This window comes from Pogoniulus pusillus, chromosome 20, assembly GCF_015220805.1.
Source record: "Pogoniulus pusillus isolate bPogPus1 chromosome 20, bPogPus1.pri, whole genome shotgun sequence".
Taxonomy (NCBI): Eukaryota; Metazoa; Chordata; class Aves; order Piciformes; family Lybiidae; genus Pogoniulus; species Pogoniulus pusillus.
This window is the reverse complement of record NC_087283.1, coordinates 2810083-2834972: the sequence shown is the minus strand read 5'-3', so window position 1 is coordinate 2834972 and position 24890 is coordinate 2810083.

Below are 24890 nucleotides of genomic sequence, written 5' to 3'. Positions count from 1 at the left end.
TGAGATGCTTGAGTGTGTCCAGAGAAGGGTGACGAGGCTGGGGAGAGGCCTTGAGCACAGCCCTACGAGGAGAGGCTGAGGGAGCTGGGATTGGTTAGCCTGGAGAAGAGGAGGCTCAGGGGTGACCTCATTGCTGTCTACAACTACCTGAGGGGTGGTTGTGGCCAGGAGGAGGTTGCTCTCTTCTCTCAGGTGGCCAGCACCAGAACAAGAGGACACAGCCTCAAGCCAGGGGAAATTTAGGCTGGAGACAAGAGGACACAGCCTCAAGCCAGGGGAAATTTAGGCTGGAGGTGAGGAGAAAGTTCTTCACTGAGAGAGTCATTGGACACTGGAATGGGCTGCCTGGGGAGGTGGTGGAGTCGCCGTCCCTGGAGCTGTTCAAGGCAGGATTGGACGTGGCACTTGGTGCCATGGTCTAGTCTTGAGCTCTGTGGTAAAGGGTTGGACTTGATGATCTGTGAGGTTTCTTCCAACCCTGATGATGATACTGTGATAAGCATTTCTTTCTCCTTTTTGTCCACAAAACTGACCTTTTTCCTGCAGGAACTATACCTCTGTCAGTGAAATCACATCCAACAGCCTCATGTGACTTACTTTATAGATTATACTTACACTAAATGCTTCTTGAAAGTTCTTTTCCAGTGTTTATTTTTTTGAATAAACTGCCTTAAAAGCATTTCCTGAATTTCCTTTTTCCTTCATCTCTGGCTGCCATCTTTTAAAGAAGCACCCAGGATGAGAAGAGCTGAATGATTTTCCTGTGCTTGCACTTCTGCAGGGAAAAGCAGACCACATCTTTTTGTAAGTCTTTGGTTGGACTTCAGGCCTGTGGGTGAGAAATCATTTTCAGGGAAGCTTTGGAGTTTATCTGTGTAATAGATACACATTTTTAATGCTTATCTTATTGAGGTTGTTTAGCCTGGAGAAGAGGAGGCTCAGGGCAGAGCTCACTGCTGTCTACAACTACCTGAAGGGAGGCTGTAGCCAGGTGGGGTTGGGCTCTTCTCCCAGACAACCAGCAACAGAACAAGGGGACACAGTCTCAAGCTGTGCCAGGGAAAGTATAGGCTGGATGTTAGGAGGCAGTTGTTGGCAGAGAGAGTGATTGGCATTGGAATGGGCTGCCCAGGGAGGTGTTGAAGCAAAGCCTGGCTGAGGCACTTAGTGCCATGGTCTGGTTGACTGGATAGGACTAGGTGCTTGGTTGGAGTGCATGATCTTGGAGGTCTCTTCCAATCAGGTTGATTCTATGATTCTATGATTTGATTCAATCTCATGTTAAACATAGTAACTCTTAAGTTAAATCCACAGTTGACTATAAATAGTAACGCTTTTGTATTTATATATATTAAAAAATATGTATTTTATCTATACCAACTTCATGTTTGTGACAAATGCTTCCTTTGACTATATGAAAGCACCTTAAGAAAGTAAATCACAAGGCAGAGTATGTGAATGCAGCTTGTTCCCTAGCTACATACCCTAGGTTTTAAGGCTTTGGCACATCATAAATAACAGGCTTTTTTGAACCATGCAATGTAGACATGGCATCCTGGGACACAGTTTAATGACCATGGTGGTCTTAGGTTGATGGTTAGACTCGATGATCATGGAGGCCTTTTCCAACCAAACCAATTCTGTGATTCTATGAAACACATTCAGCTTGAGATATATTATTGCCTTGTTATTGCTGACAGGTTGTATATCATGAACAGCAGCCCAAGTTAGACTTCTGTGACCAAGTTTAGGCACCATAGGAACAATGAACTCAAGTCCAGCCTCAGAGATTTAATCAGCATCCCAAGGTTTTATCTGAGTAAGGATGACAAAATCTGGCTTTCCTGAATTATAACACAGCACATTTTTTTTCCAGTGTGGCATTTCCATTAAAAATTAAATGCAGTATAAAAATGTCTCCAATGTAATAGTTGCCTTTCTGGAGTACAAGGCAGAGCACATTGCCAAACAAAACCTCCTGAAGTATTTCACATTTTATGTAGGGGGAAAATAAAATGGCTTAAAAACAAAGGATAGAAGGTAGGACATTGCAAGACACTGAAGACAGAGAGGATATTATGGGAGCTTGATTTAATGCAGTCTATTAATCACTGTTAATTACTTAGAATGTTATGAAAGTCCCCCATGAACCCCAGCTGGGATGCCAGCATGCCAAGCAAACAGTTAAAACACAACGCAGTTAACAGTAAAAGAGTGCAGTAGGAAACAAAACATTAAAAAGCTCAACCAAGTGGGGGTGATAGGACATCTGCACAGCTCTTTTGGTCTGTTCTTTATCATTTTTACTGGGACAGAACCAGTGGAACTCTGCACTGTTGAAATTTCTTTCACAGGTGACATTTATGTAGTGGAAAGGATCTGCCTTAGACTACAGCATCAAGTGCAGAGGTCTAAAATTTTGGCTCTTTGAAAAATACCTCAATAGATTTTATGTATTTGTTTCTGCCTTCAGTCTTGCCTCAAGCTGTGCTTCTTTGACTCTTCTCGCCTCAAGGGACCAGTGTGATAGGTTCTTTTAAAGCACATAAAATTGTTTAGTTGGAAGGGACCTCAAGGCTCATCCAGTTCCAACCCAGGGACACCTCCCACTAGAGCAGGTCACTCAAGGTCTCATCCAAACTTACAGATTACATTCTACTGGACTTGTTTTGTTTGACTGGTTGGTTGGGTTTAACAGTTAGGGTACCCACCTGGCAGTTTTGGTTATCATGGGATATAATTTGGAAGAGCAGAAAGTTGTGTGTTTTCACACCTACACATTCTATGCTCCATAATCTCCCTGGGAAACTATGCCAGTGCCTCACCAACCTCACTGCAAACAACTTCTTCCTAACATTCAATTTAAAGCTCCTCTCTGCCAGTCTAAACCCATTGCTCCTCATCTTGTCATTACAAGACCTTGTTATTAGTCCCTTCCCAGCTTTCCTGTAGCCCCCCTCAGATAGTGGAAGGCCACTCCAAGGTCTCCTGGAAGCCTTCTCTTCTCCAGGCTGAAGAGCCCCAGCTCTTGTAGCCTGTCCTCATAGCAGAGCTGCTCCAGCCACATCTAACAAGGAAGAACCATGAAGGGGTAATGACTGAGCAAAATACATTCCTTTTTTCCTATCCTACCTGCCCCTGTAATTAAAGACAATTTCAAAATGCAGCAGTTTTTAATACATGATAAATCCTGTCCACTCTGTGAGGCACAAACACCCCCTGCTACCATCTGCCACTTATTGATTAGACATATCAGCATGTTTTGTGTTGTAGTTCTTGGGAGTCCTGTGAGTTAGAGATGTCACTTGATGTTGTGTCATCCATTACAAACTCAGAACATGGATTTTCTACCCCAAAGTGGGAGTGGAAGAGTGTTTGCTTTCCCAGGCATCCAAACAACTGCTCAAAACACACCTGTTATATCAAATGGTGCTTAAGTGAAGAGATGCAACTGGAATATTGCTAGAGTTCACATTCTGCTGGATTTGGTTTGACTGGTTGGTTTGGTTTAATAGCTGGGGTACCCACCTGGCAATTTTGCTTATCATGGGCTGTGATTTGGAAGAGCAGAAAGCTGTGTGCTTTCACACCTACACAAATGCCTGTCAAAATCTGCTCTCAAAAAACATTCTGACATGTACAGAGTGGTTGGTAGAGTGAAAAAGTAGTACTGACACAGGCTACTCAGAGAGGAAATGATTTCTGCTAAGTTCTAGTTATGGTATTTGTTCTCCCTGCCTCTCAGATAGCTCCTAGCTGTGACTGTCCATTGTATCCTTCCAGATTGATTTAGAAAGCCTTGGGACGAGGCTGTGCTGTTCTTGCTTATCTGTTGTTCAGTGCAGGGAAGGTCTTTCTCAGGGATTGGTCCTAGACATTCTGCAGTACTGAAACATGAAGTTCCCTTCTCCCAAACCCAAATTCCTGAAAAAAAAACAACCAAAGAAAACATTTGAGACTATTTTTGTCAAGAAAAGAGTGAGAACCTCTAGACCTTAGCAGCTCAAAATTCAGAAAGCAAGAGAGGTCAAACCTTCTGCTTCATGGGTGAGTGTAAGCTCTTAGGAGCCCAAGGATCCTGAGTTTTGAACAGCTGGGACAGGCATTTATTGCCAACTACTATCAAATTCTGACAGCTTCTTTAGAACATTACAGCAAGGCCACCCTTGGAAACATCTTGTCAAAATATATTGCCTTCAGTGCTGCCTTTCTGTGCAATTTTACACTTGTAATGTCTTATTTCTCTGATATAAACAAGTGGAGCTTACAGAATCAAATTATTAGTTCTGAATTCAGAGTTATTAGCCACACAGTGTACATAATGCATGGGATATGAATATATCATAGGTATTCAGAGACCAAAAAGCCACTGTATTATTCATTGGCAGAGGCCAATGGGATGAGATATAACAAAGGCAAGTGTGGAGTTCTGCACTTTGTCCACAACAACCCTAAGCAGCACTACAGGCTGGGGACAGAGTGGCTGAGAGCAGTCAGGAAGAAAGGGACCTGGGGGTACTGGTGGATAGTAGCTGAAGATGAGGCAGCAGTGTGCCCAGGTGACCAAGAGAGCCAATGGCATCCTGGGCTGGCTCAGGAACAGTGTGGCCAGTAGGACGAGGGAGGTTCTTCTGCCCCTGTGCTCAGCACTGCTCAGACCACACCTTGAGTGCTGTGTCCAGTTCTGGGCCCTTCAATTCAAGAGAAATGTTGAGGTGCTGGAAGCTGTCCAGAGAAGGGCAACAAAGCTGATGAAAGGCATGGAATGCAAGCCCTGTGAGGAGAGGCTGAGGGAGCTGGGGTTGTTTAGCCTGCAGAAGAGGAGGCTCAGGGCAGAGCTCATTGCTGCCTACAGCTCCCTGAAGGGAGGTTGTAGCCAGGTGGGGTTGGGCTCTTCTGCCAGGCAACCAGCAATAGAAATTGCTTTTGTCAAAATGAAGCTGCTCTCACTATTTGTATTTTTTATTCCTTTTTCTCCTGCAAAATAGATTTTGTGGACTATTCAAACAGGTTTTATGGAATTTTTCTTTCTCAAGCACACATGTTATACCCTAAGAGTATATGTATGGCTGCTTTTAAGACAAAGATGTCTGGTTTCGCTTCAAAGATGGAACACAACTGCAATAGTGAATAATTGCCTGTTTCTGTACTTCCCTTCTTATTTCACTACCCAAAGCTGCAAGCATTTGTCTCCTCCAAGCAGTTCTTTTCTTTCTTTGAAGATGTTCCCTTTCTGTTGTTATTACTAAGATTTACACATCATACTTTAAAAGTTATAGTGAGGTGATGAAGAACGAATCTGATGACTATTAAGTCAGATATAATTATGCTAGGATACAATTAGTGCAACACATGAGAATCAATCATAATGGCACCTGTACTGTTGAGCACCAGAGTGCATGGCTCAGCATGCCAGTTCTCTAATAAAGCATTGAACTGATTTAGTTTCTACAGAATCTAGGTCTGTGTAGCCACTGTACCAGATCCTTAACACAAGTTCCACGTGCTGAACGTGCCTAACACTCATTTGTGGCTCTGAGAAGGGATCATTAAATTGAGGTAGCACTTCTTTACACTACAGGTGATCAACTGCTGCACCTTCTTGCCATGGGAGATGGTAGAGGCAGAGAGCATCAGTGAATTTGAGATAGGGTCAGAGCGACTCATGCCCAGAATATTCACAAATGGGCACCAAAAGGAAGGCAAAGGTGTCCCTTCTATCACTCCTACTTGAGTGTCTGATGAGGGACAAAACCCAAATGGAGCACAGAACGTAGCTAAGCTTATATAACTTCCCCAAGCAATCACTTTCACTGCTGTTGCTGGATGCAGAGTGCTAAGGGAGACCATTGGCCTGACTCACTACAGCATCCCTAGTGAAGTGGAAGAGTGAGATAAGAAAATGCCCCTCCCTATCCTATGAAGGTAAGAACAGGGGGTTGTGAGATTTTACCCTACTGGTATGGCTTCAGGGCAGCACAGGCCAGAAGATACCATAAAGAAAGAACCCAGTTGTGAAGGAGTAATCCTGGATTTGAAAAGCTAGAAATAAGAGAACTGAAGCTGCTCTTGCAAAGTATCTGTGTGGTTTTAGAGACTGCAGCAGGCTCAGTGCTTAGAAGATTGATGAGCTGCTCTTTCCCTATAGCTAAGAGGTCCTCTAGCAAGTAGAAATAAATTATTTTAAAATGGGTATCTCTTTTTCCCTTGGTCTTATTTGTCAGAATTAAAGGTGTTGGGCACTGCATAGGCATAGTATGGAACTAATGTAACCTCCCAAGGTCATGGCAGCGCAAAGAGGACATGAGAGAATTTGAGCCACAGAAGAGAATAGGAAGCATCCTTTTAGGTGCTGCAGCTGCACTCTATCTGGAGAAATATGGCTTGCAATTTGGAAAATTGGTGTAATATGGGTCTCAAAGTGCTTGTGAATACGTCAGCAGAGAATGTGGGGATGGGATAAGAGAATATGCATGTCACAGCCATATGCTATCTAATCACGGGCAGAAAGGCTTTCAGGCAGACATTCCTTTTCTGCAAGAGAGGATTAGCAACATTTCTAACAGGTGCTTGCCTAATCTGCTCTTACAGGTCTCTCTTAATGTGAGCTTCATAATCTCTCAGGCCATTCCTCTGCATCACTGCCACACCACCTCAAAATGTTTATTTCTTCCTCTCTCAGTATTTGACTCAAATGTTCCTTGTTCCTTTGAAGTCTTTTTGTTACAGTCAGTGGATCTAAATTTATTACACTTCTGGTAGTGCTCTTAGACAAGGCAAAGATAAGGAGCACTGGAAATTTAGAAAGTTGTGACCTGAGAAGTTGTTCCAACTGTATGAAGAAATCAATGAGGAGTGCTCACAAAGTGTTGCCTAAGATTGCTTGTCATGATGTGGAAGAGCATTTCCAGGGGTGAGGAGATAGTTGAATAGAATATTTCAGTTGGGAGGCACCTACAACAGTCACCTAATCCAGCTCACAAATTCAAGGCTGACTGAATTAAAGCAAGGGGATACAGTCTCAAGTTGTGCCAGGGGAGCTCTAGGCTGGATCTTAGGAGGAAGCTGTTGCCAGAGAGAGTGATTGGCATTGGAATGGGCTGCCTGGAGAGGTGGAGTTGCCATCCCTGGAGTTGTTCAAAAGACTGTATGAGGCACTTAGTGCCATGGGCTGGTTGATTGGCCAGGGCTGGGTGCTAGGTTGGGCTGGGTGAGCTTGGAGATATCTTCCAACCTGCTTGGTTCTATGATTCAATATACCTGAAGGAGGCCTACAAGGCAGATGGAGAGAGACTGTTTTCAAAGGGCTGTGGTGATAGGACAAGAGGCAATGGCTTCAAAGTAGAGAAGAGCAGATTTAGATCGGATACTAGGAATAGGTTTTTACTATCAGGGTGATGGAACTCTGGAACAGGTTGCCCAGGGAAGTGGTTGGGGCCCCATCCCTGGAGATATAAAAGGTGAGGCTTATCAGGGCTCTGGGCAACTTGAATCTAGTTGAGGATGTGTCCAGTTTCTGGGCCCCAAGTTCTTCACAGAGAGAGTGATTTGCCTTGGAATGGGCTGCCCAGGGAGGTGGTGGAGTAACCGTCCCTGGAGGTGTTCCAGAAAAGCCTGGATGAGGCACTTAGTGCCATGGTCTGGTTGACTGGCTAGGGCTGGGTGCTAGGTTGGACTGGATGATCTTGGAGGTTTCTTCCAACCTGGTTGAATCTATGATGTCCCTGCTGACTGCAGAGGTTGGACAAGATAATCTTTGGAGGTCCATTCCAGCCTGGATCACTCTGTGTTAAGGACATTGTCCAGTTGCTACTTATTGGCAGACCTGGGGTGTCACCCACCTCCCTGGGAAGCTTGTCCCAGAGTTTGACTATCCTCTCATAAATATTTCTTAATGTCAAGGCTGAGCCTGCTGTGGTGCAGGTATGAACCATTCCCCTCTGTCCTATCACTGGATTGCAGGGAGAAGTAATCAACAGTAGCCAACTCCTCCTCTACCTCCCCTTTTACAGGAAGCTGAAGAGAGCAATGAAGTTACACTTCAGCCTCCTTTTCTCCAAACTATAGCAACCCAGAGCCTTCAGCTGCAGCTCATAACATTTTTTATTTGGCAAGGTTTGTTAATATTTTTTAATTTTCTGGAAAGCTAAACCATCCAGAATATATCAGCTCAAAATATGAAAGCCTTTTGTTATATCTAGACAGCAACATGCTGTGGAAGTGGGAGAAAATTAGTTACATCCATAGCTTTGTTAGCTTGCCATAAGAACACAGATGAAAGGGTCCCACTGTACTAAGACTAAATTAGAAGCATAGATCTGTAGATTTTTTAATGGTCCATTTAAATGCTCACTAATTTTTGTTAATGAATATGGAAATTTGCCTGATTGATCACTAATTACAAATGAACCACACTATTAGATTAGTGATGGTATTAGCTGGACAAAGAAAATTGAATTCTCAAGGTTAGTTTTCATACAGTAAGCCAAATATTCCCTGGCAGTCTTCAGCACCATTTGCATTTCAATTAGCCTGTGGCTCTGTGCCACTGCTTTCCATACCTTGTCTTCAGCATAGGCATTAGGTGAAAAATGAAAGGGCACTTCTGTTATTTGTTGTGAAAGTTGGTTTCCTATGGGTAAGCTTTTGTAGCTTTAGTGCAAAATCCAATAGTGTAGATCTGGCTCTCGTTTTGAACAGGTACATCCAATACATTTGGCAGCTGAGTATCACAAGGAATTTGCAACAGACATATATTTATACTCCCTAAGAAAGGTAGTGATGATGCTGACAAATTTGTTTCTAGTCCTACTCACCTAAAATGAGAAGAAGGTCACTTAAATTTCTACAACTTGCAAGTTTTCCATCTTTCCAACTTTTCCCACACTGCTGCCTTTGACCCGAGTACTTCATAGACTCATCCAGGGTGGAAGAGACCTTCAATATCATCCTGTCCAACCTAGCACCCAGCCCAAGCCAATCAGCTAGACCATGGCACTGAGTGCCCCAGCCAGGCTTGACTTCAACACCTCCAGGCACAGCAACTCCACCTCCCTGGGCAGCCCATTCCAATGCCAATCACTCTCTCTGACAACAACTTCCTAATAACATCGAGCCTAGACCTCCCCTGGAACAACTCCAGACTGTGTCTCCTTCTTCTATTACTGCTTGCCTGGGAGAAGAGCCCAACCCCACCTGGCTACAGCCTCCCTTCAGGTAGTTGCAGACAGCAATGAGCTCTGCCCTGAGCCTCCTCTTCTGCAGGCTGCACACCCCCAGCTCCCTCAGCTTCTCCTCACAGGGCTCTGCTCCAGGCCCCTCACCAGCTTCACTGCCCTTCTCTGGATGCATTCCAGTATCTCAACATCTCTCTTGAATTGAGAGGCCCAGAATTGGACACAACTTCTTTTATTTCATTACTATTTCCTTAGCTGGAACAACTGATTTCCAGTGAATGGGAATGCTTCTGCTTGCTTTTGCTTTTAAAAAAAGAAAAGGAAGAAAAATGTATTAATATATAAATAAACCTATCACATCTGTGTCATTTGTACCTGGGGGGGTTTCCTCTTTTTGCATTATTGCATCCATTGAATTAAATCTTATATTAAAATGTGTACATTATATTGATATTCCATTTTATAGTAAACATTTAGATTTTAAAATACATATTAAAACTTTTTATTTTGTGTTATCAGTGCAGGACAACTGATTCTGATGGTGGATTAATGCAACAAAGACAGACCACCTATATGTATTGATTTGGCATTGGAATGGGCTGCCCAGGGAGGTGGTGGAGTTGCTGTCCTTGGAGGTGTTGAAGCAAAGCCTGGCTGGGGCACTTAGTGCCATGGTCTAATTGACTGGCTAGGTGAGACTGGACGATCTTGGAAGTCTCTTCCAACCTGGTTGATTGTATGATTATTTGATCTCCTGATCTGGCCATGGCATGTAAACTTCAGTCACCTTCCTGGATACTCAGAAAACCTTTTTGTTGGCATCTTGCTCAAAGACACATGAATACAAATTGGCAAAGTGGACTCCTCATTTGTATGCTGTCTCTGTCCTTGTCATCCTTCCTCTTGCAGAACTAAGATGCCTAAGTTGACTGGCTAGGGCTGGGTGCTAGATTGGACTGGATGAGCCTGGAGGTCTCTTCCAACCTGCTTGATTCTATGATTCTGTGAAGTCTTTAATGCCTTCTCCACGTCTGGACTGAATTATATGGCAGTGTGCTAAATGAAGATCATTGATCTAGTTCAGAAACATGGAGACCTTTAACAAAACCACTGGAAACTAACACAATTATCATTCTTCAAAGTTTCTCTTGTTCCTTTATTTTCCTTTTTAAGCTGAATGAATATGAAATTTCATATTCTGCACCTTTGAAATAACACCATAGACTGGGAGTGAGGGTTGGCACCTGTCACCTAAAACAATAGGTGGGGGAAAAATGCATTCAAATTACCACTGTACAGATTAGGCAGTGTCAAAGACAATGCCTTCATTCTATTGTTAGTGTTAAGAGCACATGAAAGACAAATCCAATGAGACTTTGTCTATAGAGTTCTTGAAAGTGACTGTAAAGAGCAGGAGAGAATTTTATGTCAGCATGTTTTAGCGCTGATAGCAAATACCTTCAGTCTCAGGCTCTACCTGAATGCATGTTTAGTGAGTCCTGTTGTTTTATCTCAGTGCTTTCTTTTCTCCTCCTGCATTTTGGTTTCCTAATTGTTACTGGTATTGTCTTCAGTTGCATTTTCATTAACCTGAAGTGACAGGCTGCGTTCTGCACTGCTGTAGCCATGGGCAGGCCAACTCTGGTTATTCTCTCGTTAGATCTCAAATGCAGCAGGTCCATTTGAATCATCTGTTTAATGAGACATCTTCCAAATCACCTTTCTCTTGCAGGAGTGTGGGTGAAGTGATGACTCAATAGACAGAATTGGGGGGGACGAGTCCAAATGGAACAGTTTTCTTAACGTGATTGTTCTGTGCTAGTCAAGATGTTGGCTTTCCTATCCCCAAAATGTAATTTCCTCCTAAAATAATTTCAAAGCAAAAAAACCAACCTGAGGCATTTTGGTGTGTACGTGAGGAGGCAGCATATTTATCACAGGCTGCAATAGCTTGTTTACTGGTTTGGTTTGTGTTCCCTTCCTAATGTCATCAGAGTGCTCCTGGGGAAAAAACCTGAACCAGAAAACATCAAACTGACAATAGGCAGGATAAGTAGTCCCAGACCTTTCATCAACTGAAACAACCACAATAAATAATTAAATGGAGCCACAGCACCAAGCAAATGTTTGACCAAGAAGTGATGTCTCACACTGCATTCTAAATGTCAGCAAAGTCAGATTTGGGTGAACAACAGCGTGGAGGAAACTGAACAGCAAAGAGTCTGAACATGTCCCATTTCTGTACCAAGTGGCAGTCTGAGTTATTATCACTGAAGCACAGATGTGCTCAGGGGAAATCACATGGCTGTGATCACCCACATGCAGATGCTCTGTGTGAAGGACTGTGAGGCTCTGATGAAACTGTGTTAAAAGCCACAACTTCTCAGGTCTCTGTTTAAGGAAATAACAGTGGCAAACCTACCTGAAAAGTAACTACAAGCATCTCTCAGCACTCACTCCTCTTTCCCTCTGCCTCCATACCCAAGCATGCTCTTTTAAGTGTTTCAAGGTCCTGTCTCTGTCCCAGTAATATGCTTTCAGAATAAAGAGAGACTAGAATTTACATATACATATTTATTTAGTTGCTGGTATGAACTGCAAGAGCATTATGGTGATTGAGTACATAGTATGGATCCATAGCGTACTTAAATAGCGTCTTTGAGTCAGGCACTTAAGTCCTGAAGTGAGCATCCAAGTGCTGACTTAGAGAGTGAAAAAGCTGAGCCTCACCTATTAACTGCATGCCAAAGTTTTCAGTACCCTTAAAATACCTTTTTTAAATGACAGCTGTTTCTGGGATTTTAATTTGTTCAAGGACATCACTTTGATTATGAAGTGAATATTCCATCAGTGCTTAAAGCTGCACTAATGTCTTTAAGTCTTGCTCAGTTTAAAAGTATGGTCACAAGGGGATTTAAAAGAGCCTTGATCTGCTTGACTTAGATACTATGGTGTGTACAGTGAAGATATCTAAAGGCCTAGTTAGACTGAATGGATATATGAGCAAGTTGTGGGCTACTGAATCTCAGCACAGCTTGACTGAAATCAGTACAGCTGTATGGAGCTGCCTCAAAACTGAAATATCCTGCTCTTCCATTTAGGAGTATGAATTTGTCTATGAAAATTTCTTCATTGTCTCCTTCAAGTTGTGTCTTAAAAAAAAAAAAAGCAGAAGAATCCCTAGATGACATAGAACATAGAAGCACAGGCTTGTTTTGGTCAGGAAAGTCCTCTAAGATCATTGAGTCCAGATATCAACCTACGACAGCCGTCAGCCCAACACCACCATGGCCATTCAACTGTGTCCCAAAGTTCCATGTCCATGTGTTTCTTGAACACCTCCAGAAGTGGTGACTCCACCTCTCTGGGCAGCCTGTTCCAGTCTCTGAGCAAGGCAAGGAAGTTTCTCCTGATCCCCCATCTAAACCTCCCCTGGCACAATTTCAGGCCATTACTTCTCATTCTGTCACCTGATCCTAGGAAGATGAGACCAACTCCACCTCATTCTGATCTCCTTTTGGGGAGTTGTAGAGAGCAATGAGGTTTCCCCTCTGCCTGCTCTTCTCCAGACTGAACAAATCCAGCTCTCTCAGCCACCACTCTGATTTTGTCACCTTTATTTATCTCAGATTTACTTCACTGTGCTTAGAAAACATATTGGTGGCTGTTATGCATGGATTACTCTAAGTGACACTTCCAAGTGAAAATATCTATGTTTAAGGAGAAATGGTTACCTTCCCCGAACATCTTTAGGTGATCAGTGATTTCTTTTTGTGTGTGTGTGTCTCTCCCTGGATGTAGAAGAGCTGCTTTTTAACATGGAGTTGCTTCTCCTTTTTCAGACCAAGGTAATAGAACTTTAAGAGCAAATTATCCAAATGCTGATTCGCTTTATATAGTTCTTCTTATAGGGAAATCTGTTTCGTACAAAACCGGCTCTTTATGATCCTCAACTAGCAGTTGCTTATGGATTTGAGTAAGAAAGAAATGGATCTGCAAGATTCAATAATCTTTTCTGCATTGTAATTATAATTAAAATATAAAATAACTCTTGGCTCTCATCTTCCTTTGCCAGTCATAGGATGTCCATCCCGAGCTAGTAATTAAACATGAAACGCTGCGTTTTGGAGGTCATGAACATGCACAGAGACTGCAGGATTGTATTAATGGACTTCTAGCCACAGCTGTTTGAAGTTTTAAAGCAGGCATAGGAAAGCTTAATGGAAGAATGAGCCACTGTAACCTCTTCATCAATAGGAAAACCTAAGGTTTTTATATGCTTCTGCATTTTCCACTTCTAAGGTGGTGTGCCAGAGTCAGATTCTGGAGTGATATTCCTGTCATAGAATCATAGAATCAACCAGGTTGGAAGAGACCTCCAAGATCACCCAGTCCAACCTAGCACTCAAGCCCTAGCCAGTCAACCAGACCAGGGCACTAAGTGCCTCATCCTGGCTTTTCTGGAACACCTCCAGGGACAGTGACTCCACCACCTCCCTGGTCAGCCCATTCCAATGCCAATCACTCTCTCTGCCAACAACTTCCTCCTAACATCCAGCCCAGACCTCCCTTGGCACAGCTCGAGACTGTGTCCCCTTCTTCTGTTGCTGGTTGCCTGGCAGAAGAGACCAACCTCCACCTGGATACAACCTCCCTTCAGGTAGCTGTAGACAGCAATGAGCTCTGCCCTGAGCCTCCTCTTCTGCAGGCTGCACACCCCCAGCTCCCTCAGCCTCTCCTCACAGCGTTTGTGCTCCAGGCCCTTCACCAGCTTCTTTGCCCTTCTCTGGACCTCAGCATCTCTTTTAAACTGAGTGGCCCAGAACTGGACACAGTACTGAAGGTGTAGCCTGAGCAGTGTTGAGTACAGGGGCAGAATAACCTCCCTTGTCCTGCTGCCCACACTGCTCCTGATACAGGCCAGGGTATGAAACTTACGATTTACCATAAAAGCTTGAGCTGAGTTTTGCAGCTGTAAGTACTTGGATAGCTCAAGGTTTCAGTCCATCCCTTTTGGTGTTTTCAGGAAGCAATATGCACATTGCTGCCTTGGTATGAATAAACCAGAACTAAACAGTTGAGTACATCTTAAGGTTTGAGTAGTTGATGTAGTTTTGCTGATTACTATGTGAACCATCAGAGATCTGACAGCTGAATGCTTTGTATTTGTTATTACTTTCCAGAAGCTTCTCTCTCAAGTTGTTTTCTGCAAATACACTTGCAGTAAATATTATTGCAGAGTTGCTGTTAATTACAACTGCTGCACAGGCAGTGATGGCTGAGGACATTAATAACTCACACAGACAACTTGATGCATCTCTATGACTTCCACAATTTGGGCTGTACTCCTCAGGGCCTGCCATGCTCAGTGTTTTCTGAACTCAATTCCAGCTAGTCAGCTCTTCCTTAGTGTAACAGAATTGGTTCTGCCACATCCTGGTGCTGGAATAAAACTCCTGAAAAAGGGTGTTGAAGCCAGGACTTCCTCATGCTCTAGCAACTTCTGGAAGTTAAAGGCTTCTACTCAGAGCCATGTTCCTCTCAAAAATGACATGCAGCCAATCAAGGATTATGCTTTCATATATTTCCTCCCAAAATGGCCTTGCCCCAAGCTCAAGTGGAGTGTCTGCTCCACTATTGGTCCTCACAGCTGTGGACAATACACTTCCATTTCAGACCAAGCCAGTGGCTGCCATCCCAAAGACAGACACAAGTTTCACCTTTATTATCTCCGCTGGCAGTGGCTGGGGGGAGCAGCCAGAGTTATTCATATGAATTCTTTCCTGCCCACCAACAGCAGATTATGGGACTACTCCAAGCTTGTTTAAGCCTCTAGTCTTTCATAGCATATGGACCTCAGTGTTTCCTGTCTAACAGTCACTATGGTTGAAATAGATGCTTCACTGATTTTCACATCTTAGCATGTTTGATAAGATATTGGGCTAAAGCCATTTGGCATTTGGGACTATTAGGCTATTAAGCATGGAGAGAGATGAGGCTTTTTTGTGTGTTTATCACTTTTACCAACTTGTATCTTCCTGCCAGTTTGGGAGCCATCCATCATCTGTCTGACATGGTTATTCAGCAAGTCAGATCTGATAAATCTGAATTATCAGGTCTCACTTGTCAGCATGCATGTCATCCCTGAACAAATGCAAAATCAATTCCAAAGCAAAGGCTGTGCTCCTGCCAACTGGTAACTATTGACTGCAGAGTAAGTTACATGTTTCCTAGCGATTAGCAAATGTTGGCAAACCTCTCGACTCGCAGCTTAGTCTGGGAATTAGGATCACACATACACTTTGGGGAGGCAGTGGGGTAAAGCACATCATGAGTTTTTCTGTTCTGAAACATAATTTCTCACCTAATTCAATTTCTCTGCATCCTTCTCCCTTTTTCCTGTGGTGAAAGGAAAGAAAAACCCAAACAACTAAATAAAAGTCTGCTCAACAGGTAATCAGAAAGTTCCTTCAAAGTCTCAAATGGACAGAGGAGGGAAAATCAGTTAAAAATGACAGCTTGGTACTTCCCTAAATACACATGCTTAGGGTGCATGGACTTCACAAGCCTTCTGCCCAGGTAGCCTGCTCACTTCCTTAAGGGATAAACAAGCAAGAGCCAATCCTTTACTGTGTGACATCAACTTATAGCTGAGAGGAAGCAGAATCAGCTGGTTCACATCAGCTGAGGCTAACCTTTCTGAGCCTGTACCAAAATGAACTTGAGGTGGTGTAAAATGCTTGCTGCTGCCAGATGTGGGTTTCCAGTTCTCAGCTGGAGTGTGTACTTTTGTCTGCCATTAAATCACCCCCAACACATATGATGTCTCTCACAAGGGCATGCAAAAATGCACTTGGTCTTGTTGAACATCATGAGCTTGGCTTGCACCCACCTCTGCAGCCTGTCCAGCTCCCTCTGGATGGATCCCAGAGTGTGTGCTGCACCACACAGCTTGGTGTCATAAGCAAACTTGCTGAGGGTGCACTCAGTGTCACTGTCCATAGCACCAACAAAGATACTGAACAAGACTGGTCCCAGGACTGATCCTGTTGTTTAGAAACAAACAAACAAAAAAATAAAGGAAGGGGGGAAAAAAAGGATAAAGACCAAAGCATAGCATAAGGAAACTAAACTCTGAAAATCTTGGTGTTGACTCATTTAATGTGGGGAGCTTTTTAATATAGAGAGACAATAGGATAAATAACTTCTGGCTAAGTCTTTTTACAGGGACCTATTTTATGCCTGCTGTGTCTGGTTTTATATCTTTAATTTGCTGAATAAGAACACAGATGGTTGTTTTCCTGTTGTGTGGGGAACCCCTGGAGTTAAGAGCATGGCTAGAAGTATACATCCATTTCCATGTAACTGATCCTTATTCCAGTCTGGAAAGCAATATAAAACTCCATTAGGAAGTGCTAGCCAGCTATTTTCTGGAACAAATACTGTAAGATGGGGTGGAGATTTTTATTCTCAAGCTTTAGAGATTTCCAACCATTGAAAGTAAATGCTACATTTAAAAGATGTGAAAACAGCTACTGCAGACTCCTTCAATAACATCCTGAGATCGCTTTACCATCCTCAAATGAGAGATTTTCAAAGCCAAAACAGGAGGTGCTAACAGAATTTTATAAGGCCCAGTTTTAATGGCTCAATTTCATGCAGAATGAGTGATTGCAAATATTCATTCAACATCTAGCTCATGGTGCAAAAATATCAGTTCTAACAAAGAATGGTGAGCATAGAATAGATTAGAATCAACCAGGGTAGAAGAGACCTCCAAGATCACCCAGTCCAACCTAGCACCCAGCGAGGGCAAGATCAGATGATGGACTTCACTTAATAGGAAATAATCAGAATCACAGAATCAAGCAGGTTGGAAGAGACCTCCAAGCTCATCCAGCCCAACCTAGCACCCAGCCCTAGCCAATCAACTAGACCATGGCACTGAGTGCCTTAGCCAGGCTTTGCTTGAACGTCTCTGGGGATGGTGACTCCACCACCTCCCTGGGTAGCCCATTCCAATGCCAATCACTCTCTCTGCCAACACCTTCCTCCTGACATCCAGCCTAGACCTTCCTTGGCACAACTTGAGGCTGCATCCCCTTGTTCTGTTGCTGCTTGCCTTGCAGAGGAGCCCAACCCCACCTGGCTACAACCTCCCTTCAGAATGGCTTTTTACAATGCTTAGCTCTCTTCTATCACAGTCTCCTCCCTTTTTGTTTAGTTCTGCTCTTACAAAGTTCTTAGAGTTGCTGAAGCAGTGGATGGAAGAACTCCTTACCTGCTATCCACAGCTCCTGACGTCAGCCAAGCAGTGCATGGCAGTGTTTTACAGAGAGACACAAGTGTGTGGGGAAAACAGAGATAGAAAGTAACATGTGTTTTATGAAATGACCCAAGAAAACCCTCTGAAATTCCAAACAGCAGCAGTGGCAGCAGGAGTTTTTAGAGACCCTGTAAATAAGATTGTTCAGAGCCTGTTGTCCAAGGAAGTAAGACTTTTGTCATTGCTGTCTACTGTTAGATGATCCTGGAAAAAATGAAAGATGCTGCTGGCAAAGGATAACTAATGAGAAGAAAATGTGTTCCCAGGAAATAACTAATTCTTTTACAGCAGTTTACTAGCCAAGTGGGAAGTTTGTGGCCCACTTTATGGTGTAGATAACCTATTTAAAGTGGCATCCTCCCATTCTTCTCACTGCAGTGAGGGTTTTTTATCAGTTCATTTTGTGTGCTGGGAAAACTTTTCATACAGAGGAGTTGTAGCTCCGTGCTTGTTTGATCAGTGTTATTTCAGATTCTGCTATGGCAAAATTCTAACTTGGAACTCTCAGGGAGACTTTAACTGCATTTCAGTACCTGAAGGAGAACTACAGGAAGGTCAGGGAGGGACTGTTTAGAAGAGCCTGTAGCAATAGGATGAGGGACAATGATTTTCAACTGGAGGTATAGGCTTGATATTAAGAGGAAGATGTTGGCAGAGAGAGCGATTGCCATTGGAATGGGCTGCCCAGGGAGGTGGTGGAGTCCCCATCCTTTGAAGTGTTTCAGAGGAGGCTGTATGAGGCACTTAGTGTCATAGGTTAGTTAATTAGAAGGGTTGGGCAATAGGTTGGACTCAGTCTTAGAGGTCTTTTCCAACTTGTGCTTTAGGCTGGACCTAAGGAGGAAGCTCTTCATGAGAAGAATGGCAAAATATTGGAACACGTTGCCCAGGGATGTGATTGAGGCTTCATGCCTGGAGAAATTCCAAATCAGACTTGATGTGGGCCTGGGCAGCCTGATCAAGTTGTAGCTGGCCCTGCTTAGTGAGTTTTGGACAAAATGTCTTTTGAAGATCCTTCCCCACCCACTGAAATCTGTGAATATTGGCAGCAATAAGAAAAGTTATTGCTTATATTTGGGATAGGGGATGAAAGGATTCCAAAGGACTTAACTGGCTTGGCATGGCTTTTAAGCTGTTGAAGTATCAGAATCAACCAAGTTGGAAGAGACCTCCAAGATCATCCAGTCCAACCTATCATCCAGCCCTAGCCAGTCAACCAGACCATGGCACTAAATGCCCCATCCAGTCTTGAACATCTCCAGGGATGACAACTCCAGCACCTTCCTGGGCAGCCCATTCCAGTGGCAAATCACTCTCTGAGGGATTTGATGTTGTAACTACTGTTTCTACCATGCAAAGTTACAATTCCCTTTCAGGCTGGCCAAGTTGGGGTTGTTGGTGTGGTCATGTGGAAGTAAATTGTGCTCCTAGCACATTAATCCCTGGGTGTGAAGCAGCAACCTAGCTGTGTGTTCCAGGATTTCTCACATTATCAAACTAAATGATGCTTAGAAGATTCACTGTGAGGACAGGATGAGAAAGTTGGGGCTCTGCAGCCTGGAGGAGAGAAAGTTTTGGGAAGACCTTAGAGTGGCCTTCCAGGACCTGAAGGGGACTACAAGAAAGCTGAGAAGGAACCTTTTACAAAGGCTTGTAGAGATGGGATGAGAGAGAATAAATTGAAGCTTGGGGAGGGGAGATAGGAAGAAACTCTTTACAGAGAGGCTGGTAAAACACTGGAGAAGCTTGCCTGGGGAGGTTGTGGCTGCTCCCTCCCTGGAGGTGTTCAAGGTCAGGTCTAGTGGGCAGCATCCCTGCCTATGACAGAGCAGTTGAAGCTAGATGACCTTTAGGGGTCCTTCCAACTCAACCCATTCTATGCGCTCAGGAACATATATGTGCCTATTAAATGATGTGCTGTTTTATTGAAGCCTGTCAGATTTCATGCACTTACCAACAGAGTGTGGTATTTATTCAAATGTTCAGTCACAGAATCAACCAGGTTGGAAGAGACCTCCAAGATCATCCAGTCCAACCTATTGATTCAGTATGTTGAATACAACAGACAAAGATTCACACCAACTGTTGTGAAAGCTGAAGAAGGATGTGCATGCTTAACTAAGGCCACAAGTAGTGTTATAGGGGGAAACTGGAAAGAATAAACTTTGTGATGCTGAGAGAAAAGCAGTCAGCATTAGAGCTCCCAAATTCTGTTCCTGGTTCTGCTGTTGGCTTGTTGGATGCCCTTTGGCCAAAAATATGTCTTTCCCTTTTATTACCTCAAGTCTACAGCTACCTGAGGGGAGGTTGTGGCCAGGAGGAGGCTGCTCTCTTCTCTCAGGTGGCCAGCACCAGAACAAGAGGACACAGCCTCAGGCTGTGCCAGGGGAGATTTGGGCTGGAGGTGAGGAGAAAGTTCTTCCCTGAGAGAGTCATTGGACACTGGAATGGGCTGCCCGGGGAGGTGGTGGAGTCGCCGTCCCTGGAGCCGTTCAAGGCAGGACTGGATGTGGCACTTGGTGCCATGGTCTAGCCTTGAGCTCTGTGGTAAAGGGTTGGACTTGATCTGTGAGGTCTCTTCCAACCTTGGTGATACTGAGATACTTTAAAGAGCAAGTATAATGATCCTTACGAGTCTCTTCCTCTCAGGGATGATGTGGATCTGAATTAATGCTTTAAAAGCATTTTAAGGTCCTGTAATTGAGGCACTGTGTAAGTGCAGTGTATTAATGTTTTACTGAATGCTCTAATTCCTGAATTTAAAGCAGGAAACCTGCTGTTAAATGCTGTAGTTGGCATGAATGTAAATATTAAGTTGTTGCATCCAAATTAGACTTTAAATCACATTTCCTCATGGAAAAGCAACTGTAGTAATCTTCCAAGTTTCATCTGGAATCTGTCTGGGTGGAATTTAATACCAAGTCATTTCTTGGTGTGCTGATACCTCTTAAACTTTACCAATACAGGCAGCAGTTTGTTAGATGTTGATGTGACAAATGCAGATGACAATCAAATTATTTTTGTAATGAGGCAGCCAGAAATACACAGAGCAGAGAGGCAACAACTGTTGGTTTGAATTAATATTTAAATCTCATTGTTTGAAACAGTCCTCTTGAAAGAAAATCATGTCTGATTTTTAATAGCATGGAAGCCCCTAGAGTCCTTCAACTCTATCAGCTCTGCAGTGTCAGTCTCTTTTAATCAGTCCTCCTTTTATCACTAAGCCCTAGATGACAGCCTGGAGTTTCACCCTGAGGTGTAAGGCATTGAAATATATATGTGACTTATCTGCCTTCAACTTTAAAGGAGTTGTGTGGAAACAGAAGGACAAATGCTGTCCTGATCACATTCAGCTTTCTGGCTGTCATTGAAGAGAACACAGGCAAAAGGGAGAGGCCTAGGAAATAGGGAAGAGCAATTTTCAAGAGCACCATGTTTTATTTTGCATGACAATCGTTGAAGTCAGTAGTCACATAAAACTCCACATGGATTTGTAGACTCTTAACACTGATGGGAAGAGCCTAGTTCGTGGGAAAAGCATGGGCAGCATTCTCAGGCGATGGGAAAGGACCTCAAATGTAATCACTCAGCTCACATTTTGACTCATGAAAACTGAATGTCTTGTGGCAAATGCTCCAGAGTTGCATCTCAGCACAGATTATTTTCTTGCTTCCTCTCTTGCATAGTATTGCTTGAACTGTGTGACCTTTCTTCTATGTTTTTAATTGACTTTTTCAATGATACCTTTATAGAGCTGTTACAGAATTGAAAGGTCTTTCACTGTATAGAAAAAATGAGTATTATATATATTAGGAGTGTTTCTGGGCTTCAGGTCCTGGAAAAGAGCAGGGGTTTTGGTGCTTCTTTTAATGAATGAATCATGCAGCTACATAGAACAACTCTCTCTCATAGAGGGCTGTTCTATGCATGCTTTCTGAAGTCCTCAGGGACAGAACTGACTCCATGGGAAGTCATTAAGGAAGGAAAGCTGGACAGGTACTTTAATAGGAAACACTCTATTCATGGTGTAATCTTATCTGCCATAGAAGAATGACAACAAATGAATCTGGAGGCACATCACCTACAGCCCAAATCATCACAGCCTTCATGATGCAGGAACTTAGCGTTTACTGGATGAAGCTGAACTCACAAAGATTGGATGCGTTATCCAACTGAGTAACAGTTGGACAAAGCTGGGCTGATAAGGCCACAGGGATGAGCAGAGGGCTGGAGCACCTCTCCTATGAGGAAAGACTGAGGGAGTTGGGGCTGCTGAGTCTGGAGAGGAGAAGGCTCTGAGATGACCTTGTTGTGGCCTTTAGTACCTTAAGGGGGGCTATGAGAAAGCTGGGGAGGGACTTTTTAGGCTGTCAGGTAGTGATAGGACTGGGGGGAATGGAGCAAAGTTAGAAAAGGGGAGATTCAGACTGGAGGTTAGGAAGAAGTTCTTCAGTGTGAAGGTGATGAGGCCCTGGAACAGGTTGCCCAGAGAGGTGGTGGAAGCCTCATCCCTGGAGGTGTTTAAGGCCAGGCTGGATGAGGCTCTGGACAGCCTGAGCTAGTATGAGGTGTCCCTGCTGTAGCAGGGGGTTTAGAACTAGATGATCCTTGTGGTCCCTTCCAACCCTGACTGAGTCTATGATAAACTTGTTTTCCAAATCTATCTGAAAAATGCTCTAACCTAGCCAAATCAGCTTCTCGTTCTTTTTAAGACACAGCAAGTTGAAGTGCTAAAAAAGAAGATGCTCAAATGCTAACAAAACAAAGAGAGTGCAGGGTGGCCATTTAACAATCTCCAGACAAGGCTTCCTAGAACTGCAGAGGAGGAAATGAGCTCAAGTTCTGCCACGGGAGGTTCAGATGGAGTATTAGAAAAAAAAAGTCTTCATAAAAAGGGTTTTCAGGCACTGGAGCAGGCTGTCCAGAGAGGTCACCATCCCTGGAAGTGTTTCAAAGATGTGTGGATGTGGTGCTGATTGAGTGGCAGTAGCTTAGCAGCAGTGCTGGAACTGTGAGCTCTGGTTGGGCTTGATGATCTCAGAGATCTCTTCCAACCTCAACAGCTCTAGAAATCCCTGATTCTGACTTGCAGCTCTTTGCTAAGTCTGGCTTAATACAGCTGTGCAGCTTCCACCGACCTCTTGAACTGGATGTGTCTTCCAATATGACAGCCTCTAGAATTCCTTGAGCACAGCAGATCCTTGTTTCCCTGAATTCCATTGGTGAATCACAACTATGAGATATGAGTGCAGCAATACATTTATGTAAATCAATAATGCCTTCATTAGGTAGTTTGCACTGAAAGATTCCTTTCATTCTTTGTTAGATGTTGATGTGACACTGGATCCATATGATACTGGATCCAAGACACTGGATGCATATGAAAACTAAATGTCTTTGGCTGCTTTACATGTGCCAAAGGCAGACAGCTTGGAAAGATGAAAAATAGCAGTAGAGGGAGCTCCTACTGCATGGATTTGAAGCAGCTGTTTTGTAATCTTAGGTGGACAAGCCATTTTGCAATTGCCATGAAGAAGTGATAAGGTCTCTGATGGTTCAGCAGCAGATTTCAGGCAAAGTACACAATAATGCAAAAGGAAAATGGTTTCACATCCATATGGCTTGTCATGTTCTGCACAGTATGGATGGCTTGCAGGGTGCAGACTGCACGTAGCATCAGCGCTCCAGTCCTCTTTTTCTGCTGTGTCTCACGCTGAACCTTTTCAATCAGCTCAAATGTCAAGCAACGACTTGGGGAAAATCAATACTCACCAAAACCTGGTGTGACATGGCAGAATTTAATTTGTCTAAGTGAAGGGGAAGGAGAACTAAACATTTTTTTTCCTCAATATCTCTTGTCTTTTTGATCAATAGGAGATATTATTTGCTGGTCTCCAAGACTAATCACGACTTTCCAACACTCTTAAAAATCTTAGAGGTGTCATTTACTCATTTTCTTTCCTGTCTTTGCTAATAACTGAGAAAGCAGCTTGATGAGATCAAGCGGCAGTGACCTTCTCTGTGCGGAGTTCCTCAGAAGCTCCTCTCCTGCCGTCTGATTGCTTTGACAGAAAGAAATTCATGGTCACTGTTAATAATGACAACTAGCAGCAGCATATGAGGAAAGCCTCTGGCGTTGCTGACAAAGGTCAGCTAGCAGCACTCGTTGCATTTCTGCTGCTACATTGAGTCGTTTCCCATCACAAACTCAATTACGCGGCTTGCATGTCTGAGCAGACGCTAGCGCTCAAGACTCTGAGCTGCTGCTGGAACAAAGGACAGCAGGGCTGTAGCTACAGCTGAACTGGCACACTTAATGTGCTGCTAAATTCACCTCTCTGCTTTGCTCAGAAATTGCCCCAACTTTTTTGGCTGAGGCACCTGTCCAAAACAGAATCGTTTGCCTTAAGGTTTCCTTCTCCTCCTGTCTCCATTACAGGTGGTGTTTGAGTGGTCATGCAGATATCCACGTCTGGAGAAGGAAAGAAACAGAATGTTTGTGTTTTCTGCTAATAGAATCAGTCAGGGCTGGAAGGGACCACCAGCATCATCTAATTCCAACCCCTCTGCCATGGGCAAGGACACTTCATGCTAGATCAGGCTGTCCAGAGCTTCATCCAGCCTGGCCTTAACCAGGGCCAATGATGAAATTTCCCCCACCTTTTGGGCAACCCATTCCAGAGTCTCATCAATCTCACACTGAAGAACTTCTTCCTAACATCCAGTCTGAATCTCCCCTTATCTAGCTTTGCTCCATTCCCCCACCTCCCTGGGCAACGCACTCTCATGCTGAAGAACTTCTTCCTAATAATTTCTAGCTTTGTTCCATTCCCCCCAGTCCTATCACTACCTGACAGCCTAAAAAGTCCCTCCCCAGCTTTCTTGTAGCCCCCTTTAAGATACCAAAAGGTCACAATATGTACACCTGGGAGCCTTCTCCTCTCCAAACTCAGCAGCCCCAACTTGCTCAGGCTCTCCAGATAGGAACCCTAGGCTTTAAAGTATTTTGGAATGGTCATCTTTACAATGTCTTTGTTTCTTTTCTGTTTGTAAAATAAGTAGAATTCAAACCAGGCAGTGTTGGTTAGGTGGTTAAAGATCTATTTTGGTATCTGTATACACACACAGGTGTTTCTGGATTCACTGCAATTCCTCTTGGGTTTTAAAGCTTACTTCTTTTTGATGATGTAATGCTTTTGAAGTCCTTGACTGCCATGGATTGAATTGAATCTGCTGCTATTCATACCATGCTTACATCAGGCCAGCTTCACAGTGAAACTGTTGGCTGGAGCAAAGTATTGCTTGGAGTTAGATTGTAACATGAGAGGCTAAGTGTCATGCTTCAAGTATTAAAACTCATATCTGGTTCATTGGTTGGTTAAAATTGA